The sequence below is a fragment of the Triturus cristatus genome, chromosome 2_1 (genome assembly GCF_964204655.1).
Source record: "Triturus cristatus chromosome 2_1, aTriCri1.1, whole genome shotgun sequence".
Lineage (NCBI taxonomy): Eukaryota > Metazoa > Chordata > Amphibia > Caudata > Salamandridae > Triturus > Triturus cristatus.
In genome coordinates, this window is record NC_140581.1 from 438,231,379 (window position 1) to 438,243,914 (window position 12,536).

Consider the following 12,536-nt stretch of genomic DNA (forward strand, 5'->3'; position numbering starts at 1 on the left):
AACTCAACTCATCTGTGGTGGCGTTTAACACCCGCAGGGCTTTACTATGAATAGAGAGAATGAGAGATGTTGTAAATCAGTTTGCAGTTATTTTTTCTGTATATTTAACAGCCTTGATCCCTAAAGTCAGTTACGCTTTACTATGGTAATATCAAGGTTGCACTGCAGCAATATATTTGTGCATATGTGTTTTAGTACACATGCTGAAAATAACTTCAATTATTTTCACTAGCAAGGTGTGTGTATAAGACTATTTATTTCAAAAAGTACCACAGTTAAAAACTGAGTTGTAGTTCTGGCTCAACCACTGAAAACAGCGCAATTCACAATTTTTGGTTACCAATGCACACAGCACATGCCATTACTGACGCCGCCCACCATGTTCTTCACTTGATAGTTCTTTTCTGTGTTTCTGTACCGTTGGCAGATTGGGGTTCTGACCATGGTTGGCAGCGAGAGTTATGAGGTGTGTTGTGTGTTATGGTCACAAGTATTTCAGTGCGTTTCCACGGTTGAGCCAGAAATATAACTCAGTTTTTAGGTCTCGCCTGAGCCAGCGTGTTAATGGTGCTCTCGCAAGAGCTTTTGTAAAAGGGGGATCTGGAAGTGCAAACCAGTGCTTTCAGGCCGCCAACTACAGTGCATGTGCGCCGGGCGCGCGCACCATTTGGCAGCCAGCGTGATCATTTTGCGGCCGCTTTGATGTTCTCAGTGAGCCGCGCGGCCACTGACAACATCAAAGCGGCCGCGAAATGATTACTTTCACTTTGCGTGCGTTCTTTCGTTGTTCTGCCGTGGCTGCCTGGTGAGCACTTGTTTTTCTTGTTACGTGAGTACAGCAGACTGTGTTATCTGCCGCAATCGCTAAAAGTCAGTGTCTCATGATCCATACACGAGTTGATAGAACGCTTAAGAAAAACATTTTAACATCCCATGAATCTGCTGACCGAATCAACCAGTGGACCATGTGATGCCTAAAATGTATTAAAGGAGTTGTGTTTTGCAAAAAGAACAACTACAGAGACTTCCAGGAAAGTAAAAATATTTTATTACAAAAACTCCCAAGTTCATCTCCAGGGAAAGATGTTGCTTTACACATCGGAAGTGAAACGTTTTTCTTCTTAATGCGATCCTTTTTCAATTATTACGAAATCAGTTTCTGTTTATAGTCGGTGTGCAGCTGCTCAGTTCCTACAGGTTCAGGGCCATGATTTCAACCAGGCGCTTCATGCGGTAACAATGTGTGCGCACCCCCAGTACGATATAGAAGCATCTTTAAAACTGTCATGGAGTGAGAGGGTGTGCAACGAGCATGCGCGCAGGGCTAGAAATGATCTAAGCCCTGTCTCAGGGCGCCACAGCAAATGTCCAGCTGTGCGCTGGCAGGTAAATCACAAGGGGTTCATACCCAAAGTCGGCCACAGCCAGCTCCTTCCTTTTCATATGTGCGGCACCGTCTTTTTGCCCTCTACGAGGCCCGCTGGGACACACAGAGATCGGGTGCCAGTCTACCATCCCACCGAGGATTCGGGACACATCCCTTACCCACACCCTACCAGCCCCTCTCTGCATAGACAGCACTGACTGATCTCGCAAACGCACAGCACCTCTCTCCAGATCTCAATAACCGCCATTAGTGCCCTTCAATGAAAAGGTCCACATTGCACCGCAGAACATTTCATTGCAGGAATCGGTTTTACTTCCGTGCCACAGAGTAGCTATATGAGGCGCAGCCGAGCATGTTTAAATAACAGCAAGTTTTTAAATACCAAAGCATGTTATGTGCAGTAATTTAAAACCGCAAACCTGTGACAGACCTACATAAAAACAGGGATTGACAAAAGCAGTAGTTTGACTTTAATTAAACGTTGTGTGTTGCACTTGTGATTAATTTATTTGGTCCTCTAAATTTTTTTATAGCCTGCTCCAGTTTTGTTAGTGGCAGAGCTCTTCATTTAATCGACCTAGGTGATATTTAATTACGTCAGTGTTCCATTTAATTCATTTTTTTCCAAAAGGAAGCTTGCTTTTATACAAACAAAATCAGTGTTTTTTTAGTAAATGATTATGTATGATACACGAATGGGAGAGGTTGTGAACTTAATGTCGGAGCTGCCGACTTTGGAGCTGGTGAACCAGCTTCGAGTCTCATCATTGGCTCAACTGCCTGTGTCCTTGTGTAACGCTCCAATATCATTGGGTCGAGTTCTCGCTATATGAAAACCCCCAAAAACACGCATTTGCAATCCAATAGGTTTCGCAATTGCGAGAGTTGGACTTATATATGTGTTTAGAACACCTGCAAGCGGTGCCTAAACCCGCATATTTTCTTAACACATAACTGAAAGCCATTATCATTTGCAATGCCAGTATCTCAAACTCTCGCAAATGCGAGACCTATTGCATTGCAAATGCTTGTTAACTTTAGTCCTTTTTGATATCTAATTCTTATATATACAACTGTGTTTTTCATTTAATTTCTTTTTTAATGATTTTAAACTGTGCCTAACCTTCCAGCAGCAAATCCGTACTGCTCACAGTATTTGGTACCTATCCTGCTGCCCGCAGCCTCATGTTTGTTTCACACCACTATGTCCATATGACCTGTGATTCGGACACTCATTGTATTATCTCCCCTTGCCTGTGAAATTAACTTTCCACTGCTTGAAATTTACAACGCCTAATCGATTTATGATTCATTGAGAAAATTGTAGAGGAATCCAGCACCTAAAATGGCAACTTTGAGATCGCTATCTCTATTAGATTTGCGAATTGCACATTGGTTTCTACACTCTTTCCTGATGTGAGACTTGAGTTTTCCATGCCCCTGTGTACTCTCATCACTCCACTGGGGTTGCAAACCTATGAGAGTGTCCACTTTCCTCCTCCTGCTCGCTCCTGTGGCTGGCAAATTTTCTTCCACAGCTCAAATATAGCGACTAAGAATCAATTTGGAATTTTCAAGATGGCCGAAAAGAAATTCAGAGACTAAAAAGTGTTACCCTTTAAAGCATACAAGAATTTTTTTTAAAACGTTTAGATCTCAAAAACTACTAAAATGATTTACAAGAAACCAACAAGCTGAGTAAAGTTCTACCTTCATGCCAAGTTTGGTGTTTAGGCTGTAGGCAAGAGCAAAATGTCCTATGTTAACTAAAATGGGAAAACATGTCTATTTTTCATCACTCTGCAGCACCCTCTGCTCCTAAATTTATAACTTTTTTCCCCTCTGTGGATATGAATGAGATTTGGCCTGCAGGGCTTTAGCTGGTTAAGCCAAGCGATTGCCAACTTTGATGCGAATTTAGTAATTTAGTCAAAGGTTATAGGCAAATAAAAATATGGCTTTTCCAGTATGGCTGAATTGTAATGACACAGTGGTGACTGCCCCCCCACACGCCCCAGGGACCGCCACCTCCCCGGGGCACTAATTTGTAAATGTGGGGGTCTGTAACGGACCCCCGAGCCCCGGGGACGACCACCCCCCGGGGCTTTCACAATGATGGCCCTGGGTACCGCCACCCCCCAGGGCCGGCTCCTGCAGTTTTCCGGGGTGCCCAGCCCCGGGACACTGCAGTTTGCTATGACAGGGCGGAAGCCATGTGGCTCCCGCCCTGTCATAGCAAACTCTGGTTTGGTTTTTGGAAGAGAGAGCAGGGAACCTGCTGTCTCGTCCAAAAACCAAACCAGATTGCTTTTCCACACGGGGAGCTGCATCTTAGCAGCTCCCCGTGTGGAAAAGCAGTGCCGGCTCCCGCAGGAGGCGGGGAGCTGGCGGGACCGTGGGGGAATTGGGGACCCCCTACAGTCCCCAACAAAGTGGCCAGGCCCCGGGGGATGGGGTCCCCGGGGCAGGAAGTGACCAGGGAGGGGGGCCATGTGGCCCCCCTCCAATTATTTTTTTTAAAAATACAAAACCACTGGCCATGCCCCGGGGGATGGGGTCCCCGGGGCCATAAATGGCTTTAGGAGGGGGGCCTCGCAGCCCCACTCTAAATAGTTTTTTAAAACAAATAAAAAAACACTGGCCATGCCCCGGGGGATGGGGTTCCCGGGGCCATAAATGGCCTCAGGAGGGGGGCCACGCAGCCCCCTCCAATTAGTTTTTTTAAAAAAATACAAAACCACTGGCCATGCCCCGGGGATGGGGTCCCCGGGGCCAAATATGGCCTCGGGAGGGGGGCCACACGGCCCCATTCCGTTTTAAAAAAACAAAAAGGAGTCAGGCCCTGGGGGATGGGGTCCCCAGAACCCATGGAATAGAAAAGGAAGGGGGGGCCACACAGCCCCCCTTCTTAAAAAAATTTTAAAAAAAGAAAAACACACGATGCCAGAGGCCCCACCCCCTCCAGAAACACACTGCAAGCGCTACAGGGCACGTTTGCACAGTGGTGAAAGGAGGGGGCAGGGCCTGATATGACATGTGTGCAAACAGGCCCTGTGGCGCGTTTTAAGGCGGGGAATTAATTCCCCTCCAATCCTGAGGGTCCCTGTGTGCCAACTAGCCCACCAGGTGCCGCCAGTAAGCGCCACAGGCCTGCGTTGCAGAGAGGTGTTAAAAGGGGTGTTGCCTCAGACCACCTCTCTGCAACGTAGCCCTGTGGCGCTAACTGGAGGTACCTAGTGGGCTGGTTGGACCCCAGGGACCCTCAGGATTGAAGGGGACTTAATCCCCCAATTTAAAACGCGCCACGGGATGCGTTTGCACAGTGGTGAAGGGAGGGGGCGGGGCCTTAGGTGACGTGTGCAAACACACCCTGTGGTGCATTTTAAGTTGGGGAATTAATTCCTCTTCAATCCTGGGTGTCCCTGGGGGGCAACTAGGCCACCAGGTACCTCCAGTAAGTGCCACAGGGCTGTGTTGCGGAGAGGTGGTCCAGACCATGCCCCTTTTTACACCTCTCTGCAACGCAGCTCTGTGGCGCTTACTGGAGATGTCTGGTTGGCTAGTTGGATCCCAGGGACCGTCAGGATTCAAGGGGACTTAATCTCTCAATTTAATTAATCCCCCTGACCTATTATGTACTAGGGACTTACAGAAGAGGTCATGCTAATCACAGGGGTACCCCAACGCATAGTGTTCCCTAGTGTATGTAGGTGTTTTCACTGTATTCTAAGTGTCTTTTAGCATAGCACTGGCTCTAGGCCTGGTTAGTTAGAGTCAGTTACCACCAGTACCCGTCTGAAAAAGTTGTGGGCACAGGATGATTTTGGAACAAGGCCTATTTCTGCTCCTCTGTTGGTTCTTTCTGCACATGTCTTGCTTCTTCCTGCACTTTTCTTCGTCTTTGCGCACTTCTGTTGCTTCTTTCTGCATTTCTTTTAATTCTTTCTGTGCGTTTTTTCTTCTTTCTTCACATGTCCTTCCTCTGTAGGCATAGTTAGAAACTAGCATTTGAAACACCTTTGAAATTCACTGAAAAAAACATAGGTTTCAGGCACGTTATAGTTCGAAATTAGCATTTAAAAAACCTTAGAAATTCACTGAAAAAAACCATAGGTTTTAGAGAAAGTTATAATTAGTTGGACATTGCACTCGTACAAAACCCGTGAAATTCCCCCGTTATAGTTAGTTCAGCTAACTATAACTCGCGCCCCCGCAATGCACTGCTGATGACGTCACATATTACATCACTCATGACATGGTAAGTGACATCACTGATGACATCTCAAATGACATCACTGATGACATCATCCAGTGACTGTGTGTTTCTGTAAAGTTTAAATATGTTTAATATATATCGGGAAAGGCATATTGAAGAATAAGTGGATGTATAAGTGTCTGAATGGATGTTTTACTAGGTGCATGGCTGACTCTAAGTGAGTGGTTAAACATATCTTACTGAATGCATGGGTTAGTGACTGAACTGTGTGAATCTCTGTATCCGTCTGTCTGTTGGTGTGTAAGCGACTGCATGGGTTTGTGAATAACTACATAAGTGTCTATATGAGTTATTAATTGGTTGTCTGAGTATCTGTATGGGTGCCTGAGTGTTTGTGTGGGTGGGGTATGTGTGACTGTGAATAGATGTGTGAGTGGATGATTCACTGGGTGCATAGTTTGAAGTGTGCATCTGTGATGGACTGTATGGGTGGGTGAGTGTGTGTATGGGTGTGTTAGTGAGTGAATGTATATGTCATTGGTAAATGTGTAAGTAACTACATATATGAAAGGCAGTATATATGTGTGTTAGAGTATATAAATGGCTATAAGTGAGAGTGTCTGATTGTGAGAGTGGCTTCATGGATGAGTGTTTGCTTGTATCAGTGACTGTATAAGAACGTAAGAATTTGCTAGTATTTGTATGAGTGAGTGAGCTGGTGTGTGTATAACTGTATAGGTGAGTAAATGGGAGTGTGAATAATTATTTGCATGACTGACTCGGTGTATGAGTACCTCTATGGATGAGTGGTGGTGTGTGAGTGTCTATATAGGTGTATGAGTGCATATGATAGTCCGGTACTGAGTGACAGTAAGTATGAGTTATTGTACAGGTGAGTGAGTGGATGTGTGTGTAGACGGAAGAATCAGTGAGTGGTTATGTAGTTATTGGTGTTGGAGTGTCAGTGGTGTTGAGAAATGCAGTCTGTAATTTATAGTGGGTGTATCAAAGATATATTTGGGTGTGAGAAGATGCATGAAATGTTCACATGGATGATGTCATCAGTGATGTCATCAGTGATGTCACTGACCATGTCATGAGTGATGTAATATGTGACGTCATCAGCAGTGCATTTGGGGGGCGCGAGTTATAGTTAGCTGAACTAACTATAACGGGGGGATTTCTAGGGTTTTGTAAGAGTGCAATGCCAACTAACTATAACTTTCCCTAAAACCTATGTTTTTTTCTGTGAATAATTTCTAAGGTTTTTTTAAATGCTAATTTCTAGCTATAACGTGCCTGAAACCTATGGTTTTTTCAGTGAATAGATATATATATATATATATATACACATATATATACACATATATTATCTACTGGCGGTCGCCAGTAGATAGTTATAGTTAGGACCGTGTTTCCATAGGAAATCCGCAACATTCTATTTGGAATAACTTTGGCGCCGGTCGACGAATCCTCGCGAAATTTTCAAAACTAATGGGGCGCTACGCTCCGCTCCTACCCTGAAAGTCTCGGGGGGATTCGTCAAGCGGGGGCTGAGAAAAAAGGGGGGTCCCAAAACGCGTTTCCCCATGCATTTTCCCATAGGACCTTTAGTCCGAGCTACAGCCCGAACGGCTGAATAGAATTACTTGAAATTTGGCAGAGAGGTAGTCCTCAGGTCAAGGATGTGCCTTTTGCAGGTCTGGTGTAAATCTGTTCAGTAGGTCCTGAGAAAATAGCATTTAAATCAATATATATATCTGTAAGCGCGCTCCGTGCTCTTACGGTAAGCTTACCGTACGCGTACGGTGCCGTGCGCGAGCTCAATTCTGATTGGTGGTTACATGACTGTAAACATTCGAATCGGTCGAAATCAGGAAGTATCGGCCGCTATTTTCTGTCTCTCGCACTGAAAAACAAAGGCTGATAACATGAAAAGGGGGCAACAAAGAGAGTTGCAGACCCCCTAGCGTTCGTCAGGGGGTTCACAAAGGACCAAAAAGTATGAAAAATAAATTTAATAATTTGAAAAAAAATCGCGGAGTGCGCGTACGGTAAGCTTACCGTACGCGTACGGTAAAAAAAAAGAAAAAAAAAAGAATTAACAATCACATTTTTTTTTTTTTTTTTTTTCCCAAAAACCTTTATTCTTTTAAATCAGTGACACAGCTATTCAGCCGACAACCCGGAGGCACGGCAGCTTTAGAAACACAACATATGTGAGCGTCCACATTTCACTGACAGGAGAATCAAAGGTTCTGTTTTAAATAAACACAAACCCAAACCTAAACACAAGCAAGGCGATAAGTACTGAAAGCACAAAAAGGGTTCCCATCAGGGGGAGCGAGCCCCATTTCGTCCATTAGACACAGGTCTATAGTAAGGGAAAGGAGGGGAAGTCAGAGACTCAAGAAGACAAACACATACCAGCAAGGAGTACAAAGCCGGAAAGAAAGCTAAGGGGAGAGCTGCTCCTCAGGCGGGTCCGGGTCTGGGGGCAAGCATATGCCCCCTCTGTACTGGTTCCATCGCGCCCATACAGAGTGCCATTTCCGAGGGCGCCCTCGAGCACAATACACTGTCTTCTCCATGAACATGCTCCAGTCCATGTTTTCCATCCACGCTGTCAATGTAGGAGGCCTAGTAGAGCCCCACAGGCGAGCGATGTCGCGCTTGGCTACCATGTTCCCTAGGGTCACCCACTGAGTCTGTGCCGCGTCGTGGTCAGTAGGACCCCAAACATTCAGGAGACAACACCGCGCCTTCGGCTGCATGACGATGCTTGTCACCTCCCCCATCACATCGTGGATTCGCTTCCAAAACTCCATAATCGCACCGCATTCCCAAATAATATGTAGGAAGGTGCCCACCATACCACAGCCTCTCTTACATAAGCCCTCCTCAGAGAAACCCATATGAACCAGCCTGGGCCCCGTCACGTAGACTCTATGGAGTATTTTAAGCTGCACCAGCCGCAGGCGCGCGGGGATCGCGACCTCTTTGGGAGAAGAAACTGCATACTGCCAATCCTCATCATCTAATTCGAGGCCATCTGGTCCATTGATCGCGCAACCCTAGAAGAAGATCCGCCCGAACATTAATTAGTTTCTTATAAATGAGCGAGATTGTACTCTCTGGCATATGGCCATCCAGGATCCGGTCCTCTAACGGAGAGGACTCAGGCACCTTCTCCCCCTCTACAAGGACTGACCGCAAGGCGTGGCACACTTGAGCGTATCGGAAGAACTCCGTGCTCCCTAGCTCATATTCCTTCTGCAGTTCCTCAAATGACTTTACCCTACCCTTAACCAAAAGGTCTCCAACCCTGGATATACCGATCAGGTCCCATTTCTCAAACCCTTTTGTATGCCAGAGCTTTCCCAGAATATCGGAGTCAAACAGAGGGGTGGCAAGGGTAAGCTTACCCTTCCAGCCCAGTGAATCCGTCGCCACCTTCCATACATGCACGGCCACCCTGGTGGGCCCCGTAAGGGTTAAGTCCGATGACTTCGAGTACAACGCTCTGTGGTAATTACCCCCACGCAGCAACCATCGGTCCATGGCGTAGCCGGGGCTCAGCGCCGGACCATATACACCATGGTTAATCGCGCTCAATAATAACGTCGAATAACGTCGAATGTCTGGAAGCGCGATACCCCCGTCGTACCACGGAAGCGTCAACTTAGCAATCGCTATGCGCGGGCGCCCTTCCCACAATAGCGCGCGCTGGTGGCTTTCGACCTCACGGAAATAACTGGCCGGGACCAAGTCAAGGGTATTCTGCAGGGCATAGAGGAAACGGGGAAGAGACATCATTTTAAACAGGGCGGCACGGCCAAGGAGGGAAAGCGGCAACCGCCGCCAGCCCGCCACGTCGCAGGCGTGCCAAGGGAGGGAGCAAGTTCTTCTCGTATCTTAAAATGGGGTCGGTGGAAATATAGATCCCCAAATACAAAAAGCCCTGCCGGGCTATCTGGATCGAGCAGTTGCGCGGGACAGGCGGGACATCCCCACACAGGACATACAAGTATGACTTCCCCCAATTAATGACAAGACCAGAGTTCCTACCGAAAGAAGTCAAGACGTCGCAAACCACTATCAGAGATTTCTTAGGCGAGGTGAGGTATAGCAGAATATCGTCGGCGTAAAGTGAAATACGGTCTTCGTGGTCAGGCAACCAACGAATCCCACGTATATCCGGGTGCCATCGTATCCACGCCGCCAGCGGCTCAAGAGCAAGGGCGAACAACAACGGCGATAGGGGACAGCCCTGCCGGGTGCCTCTCCCGAGCTCGAACGGTGTCGACGCCCGCCCGTTCACCACGACGCTAGCAAGAGGCCCCTCATAGAGCAGCCTCACCCAGCCTACAAATCCAGGCCCAAAGCCGAACTTGGCTAGCACAGCCCACAGGTATGCCCACTCCACCGTGTCGAAGGCCATCGTGGCATTGAGGGACGCCACAATAGCCGGCTCTCGCATCGTGCCCGTCCTAGCGATCACTCCATGAAGGCGTCTAAGATTCAGTGCAGTGTTACGGTGCGGGATGAAGCCCGACTGATCCGGGTGGATCAAGTCGCCAAGCACCCGGACCAGGCGGTTAGCAAGGATCTTAGCAAGGATTTTCGGCTCGGCGTTGAGAAGTGATATCGGCCGATAGGAACCACACTTGTCCCGGGGCTTACCGTCTTTATGTATTACCACAATCGTCGCCAGCCGTTGATCGAGCGGAAGAAACCCATTCACCCGTGCCTCCACGAACATGGCGCGCAGGTGAGGAGCCAACTTATCCGGACGAAGCTTATACAGCTCAATCGGCAAACCATTTGGGCCCGAGGCCTTACCGGAGCGCAACGCACGGATAGCACACGCCACTTCGTCTACAGTTATATCTCCATCGAGGTCATCCCTATCAATGGCAGAAAGGCAGGGCAGAGCGATATCACGCAGAAGGTAACACGAGTCCTCAGTCGGCCTATGCGAAACCGAGGTGTATACCGTACGAAAATAGTCCGAGAAACACTGAACTATACCGTCGGGGTCAGTGACAACCTCTTCCCCCATCCATCGACAACTCCGGCACCACTCGATTAACACGCTCTTTTTTATCCAACCACGCCAGCAATTTCCCGGCCTTATCACCAACATCGTACAATCGACCCTGCTGCTCCCTATTGAGGGTCTTGGCAGCGTTCGTCACCAGATCCCTATATTCCAATTGCTTCAAGCTCAAATTATGCAGTGTGGCCGTTGCAACATCCTCTTCCAAGGCCACATCTAAAGCCGCTATCTCGTCCTCTACTTGTGTCACCTCGGCGTCTCTCTGCCGCTTGGCGGCCACTACCAAGGAAAGGGCCTCCCCTCTCAATACAGTCTTAAAAGCTTCCCACAAGGACACCGCTGATTCAACTGAACCCTGATTATCTTGAAAATAGTGATCAACTGTCTTCAGCAACGCACTGCGCAGCTTGGGGTCACGAAAGTACCAGGGGTTAATGGGAGCCACCCTGCCCCCCACCACCCGGCCAATATCCAGACGGGCCCACACCGGCGAATGATCAGATATGCCCCGTGCCATGTGCCTAGCCTCAGATACCAATGAGGCGTGCGCAGCCAGAGTGAGCAAGTATTCAATCCGAGAGAGACTCCCGTGGGCCCCGGAATGAAAGGTATATTGTCTCTGAGTGGGGTGCCGTAGCCTCCAACAGTCTACCAGGCCAAAAGTATCTATAAAGTCAGGAAGCCACTTCTGAGCACCCCCGGTGTCCCTGGGCGGGTACCTATCGAGCATTCCAGATCCAACCGCATTGAAGTCTCCTCCCACCACTAACATCCCTTCGGGGAGTTCCAACAAGGCCTTGCCCAGATCAGCAAACGTGGAGGCCTGCAGGGCAGGGGGGACATAAACAGAAACCAATACCAACGTTCTGCCCTCCCACCTCCCCGCCACAAAGTGCCCCCTGTCATCAGTGATGGTGGAGTCAACCTCAAATGGTAGGGAAGCTCTAACAAGTATGCCCGCACCCCTGGAGCCCGAGGAGAACCCCGAGTGAGCAATGAATTTATAACCCTTTCTGTTAAGTGCATAACATGTATTCCCTATAAGGTGGGTCTCCTGCAGGAGGACCACATCTGGCGATGTCCGTTTCAAGAATTGCAGGACTATCCCCCGTTTAATACGATCCCCTAAGCCATTAACATTCCAGCTAATTATGTTTAAGCCCCTATCCCCCATCCCCAAACACAAAGAGACCTCCACCCCCCCCAGAGAACCACGATCGGACAATACTTACAACAATTGCTACGCCTTGCGAGAAAAAAACAACCCCCAACAACAACCCCAACATCCCGAATCCCCCCCCTCCCTGCACCCCTGCGTCAGCTTACAAAGCCCCCCCAACTTGCAGTGTGCCTGTCGCCCTATCAAAAACAAATCTACAAAAAGTACCCCAAGGGAGGAAAGAGCTCCTATCTTCCTCCCGCCGCCCTCCCATTACTGCAGTAGGGTGCGAGTCACTGTCCGGGGCTGAGTCAAAACAGACCGACACCGGAGGTATCACTTCTGTCCATCCCGGTCGCCTTCCGCTCCATCCACGCGGTCCCGGCCGGGCTGTCGCCGAGGGAGCGCATCCAACCAGTCCCCTGCCATGTCCGGTGATTCGAAGAAGAAAGTCCGATCCTCATACACCACACGTAGCCTGGCGGGGAAAAGCATGGCATACTTCAGGTCCATCTCCCGAAGCCGCCGCTTCACCCCCAGGAAACTCTGCCTCTGTTTCTGCACCATCTGGGTGAAGTCAGGATAAAAGCTCACAGAGGCATTCTGAAAAGGCACCGGGCCTGTCACCCTCGATGCTTGCAGGATAGCGTCTCGATCCCGAAAATTAAAGATCAGGGCGACAATCGGCCGCGGGGGGGCTCCCACCTTAGGCCGT

General features: G+C 48.6%; 1 protein-coding gene across 1 annotated transcript in view; it reads left to right on the forward strand.

Annotated features, from left to right (window-relative positions):
• The window catches only part of SLC30A5 (solute carrier family 30 member 5), a 427,281-nt gene that overhangs the window by 392,741 nt on the left and 22,004 nt on the right, over positions 1-12,536 (forward strand). The window lies entirely within an intron of this gene.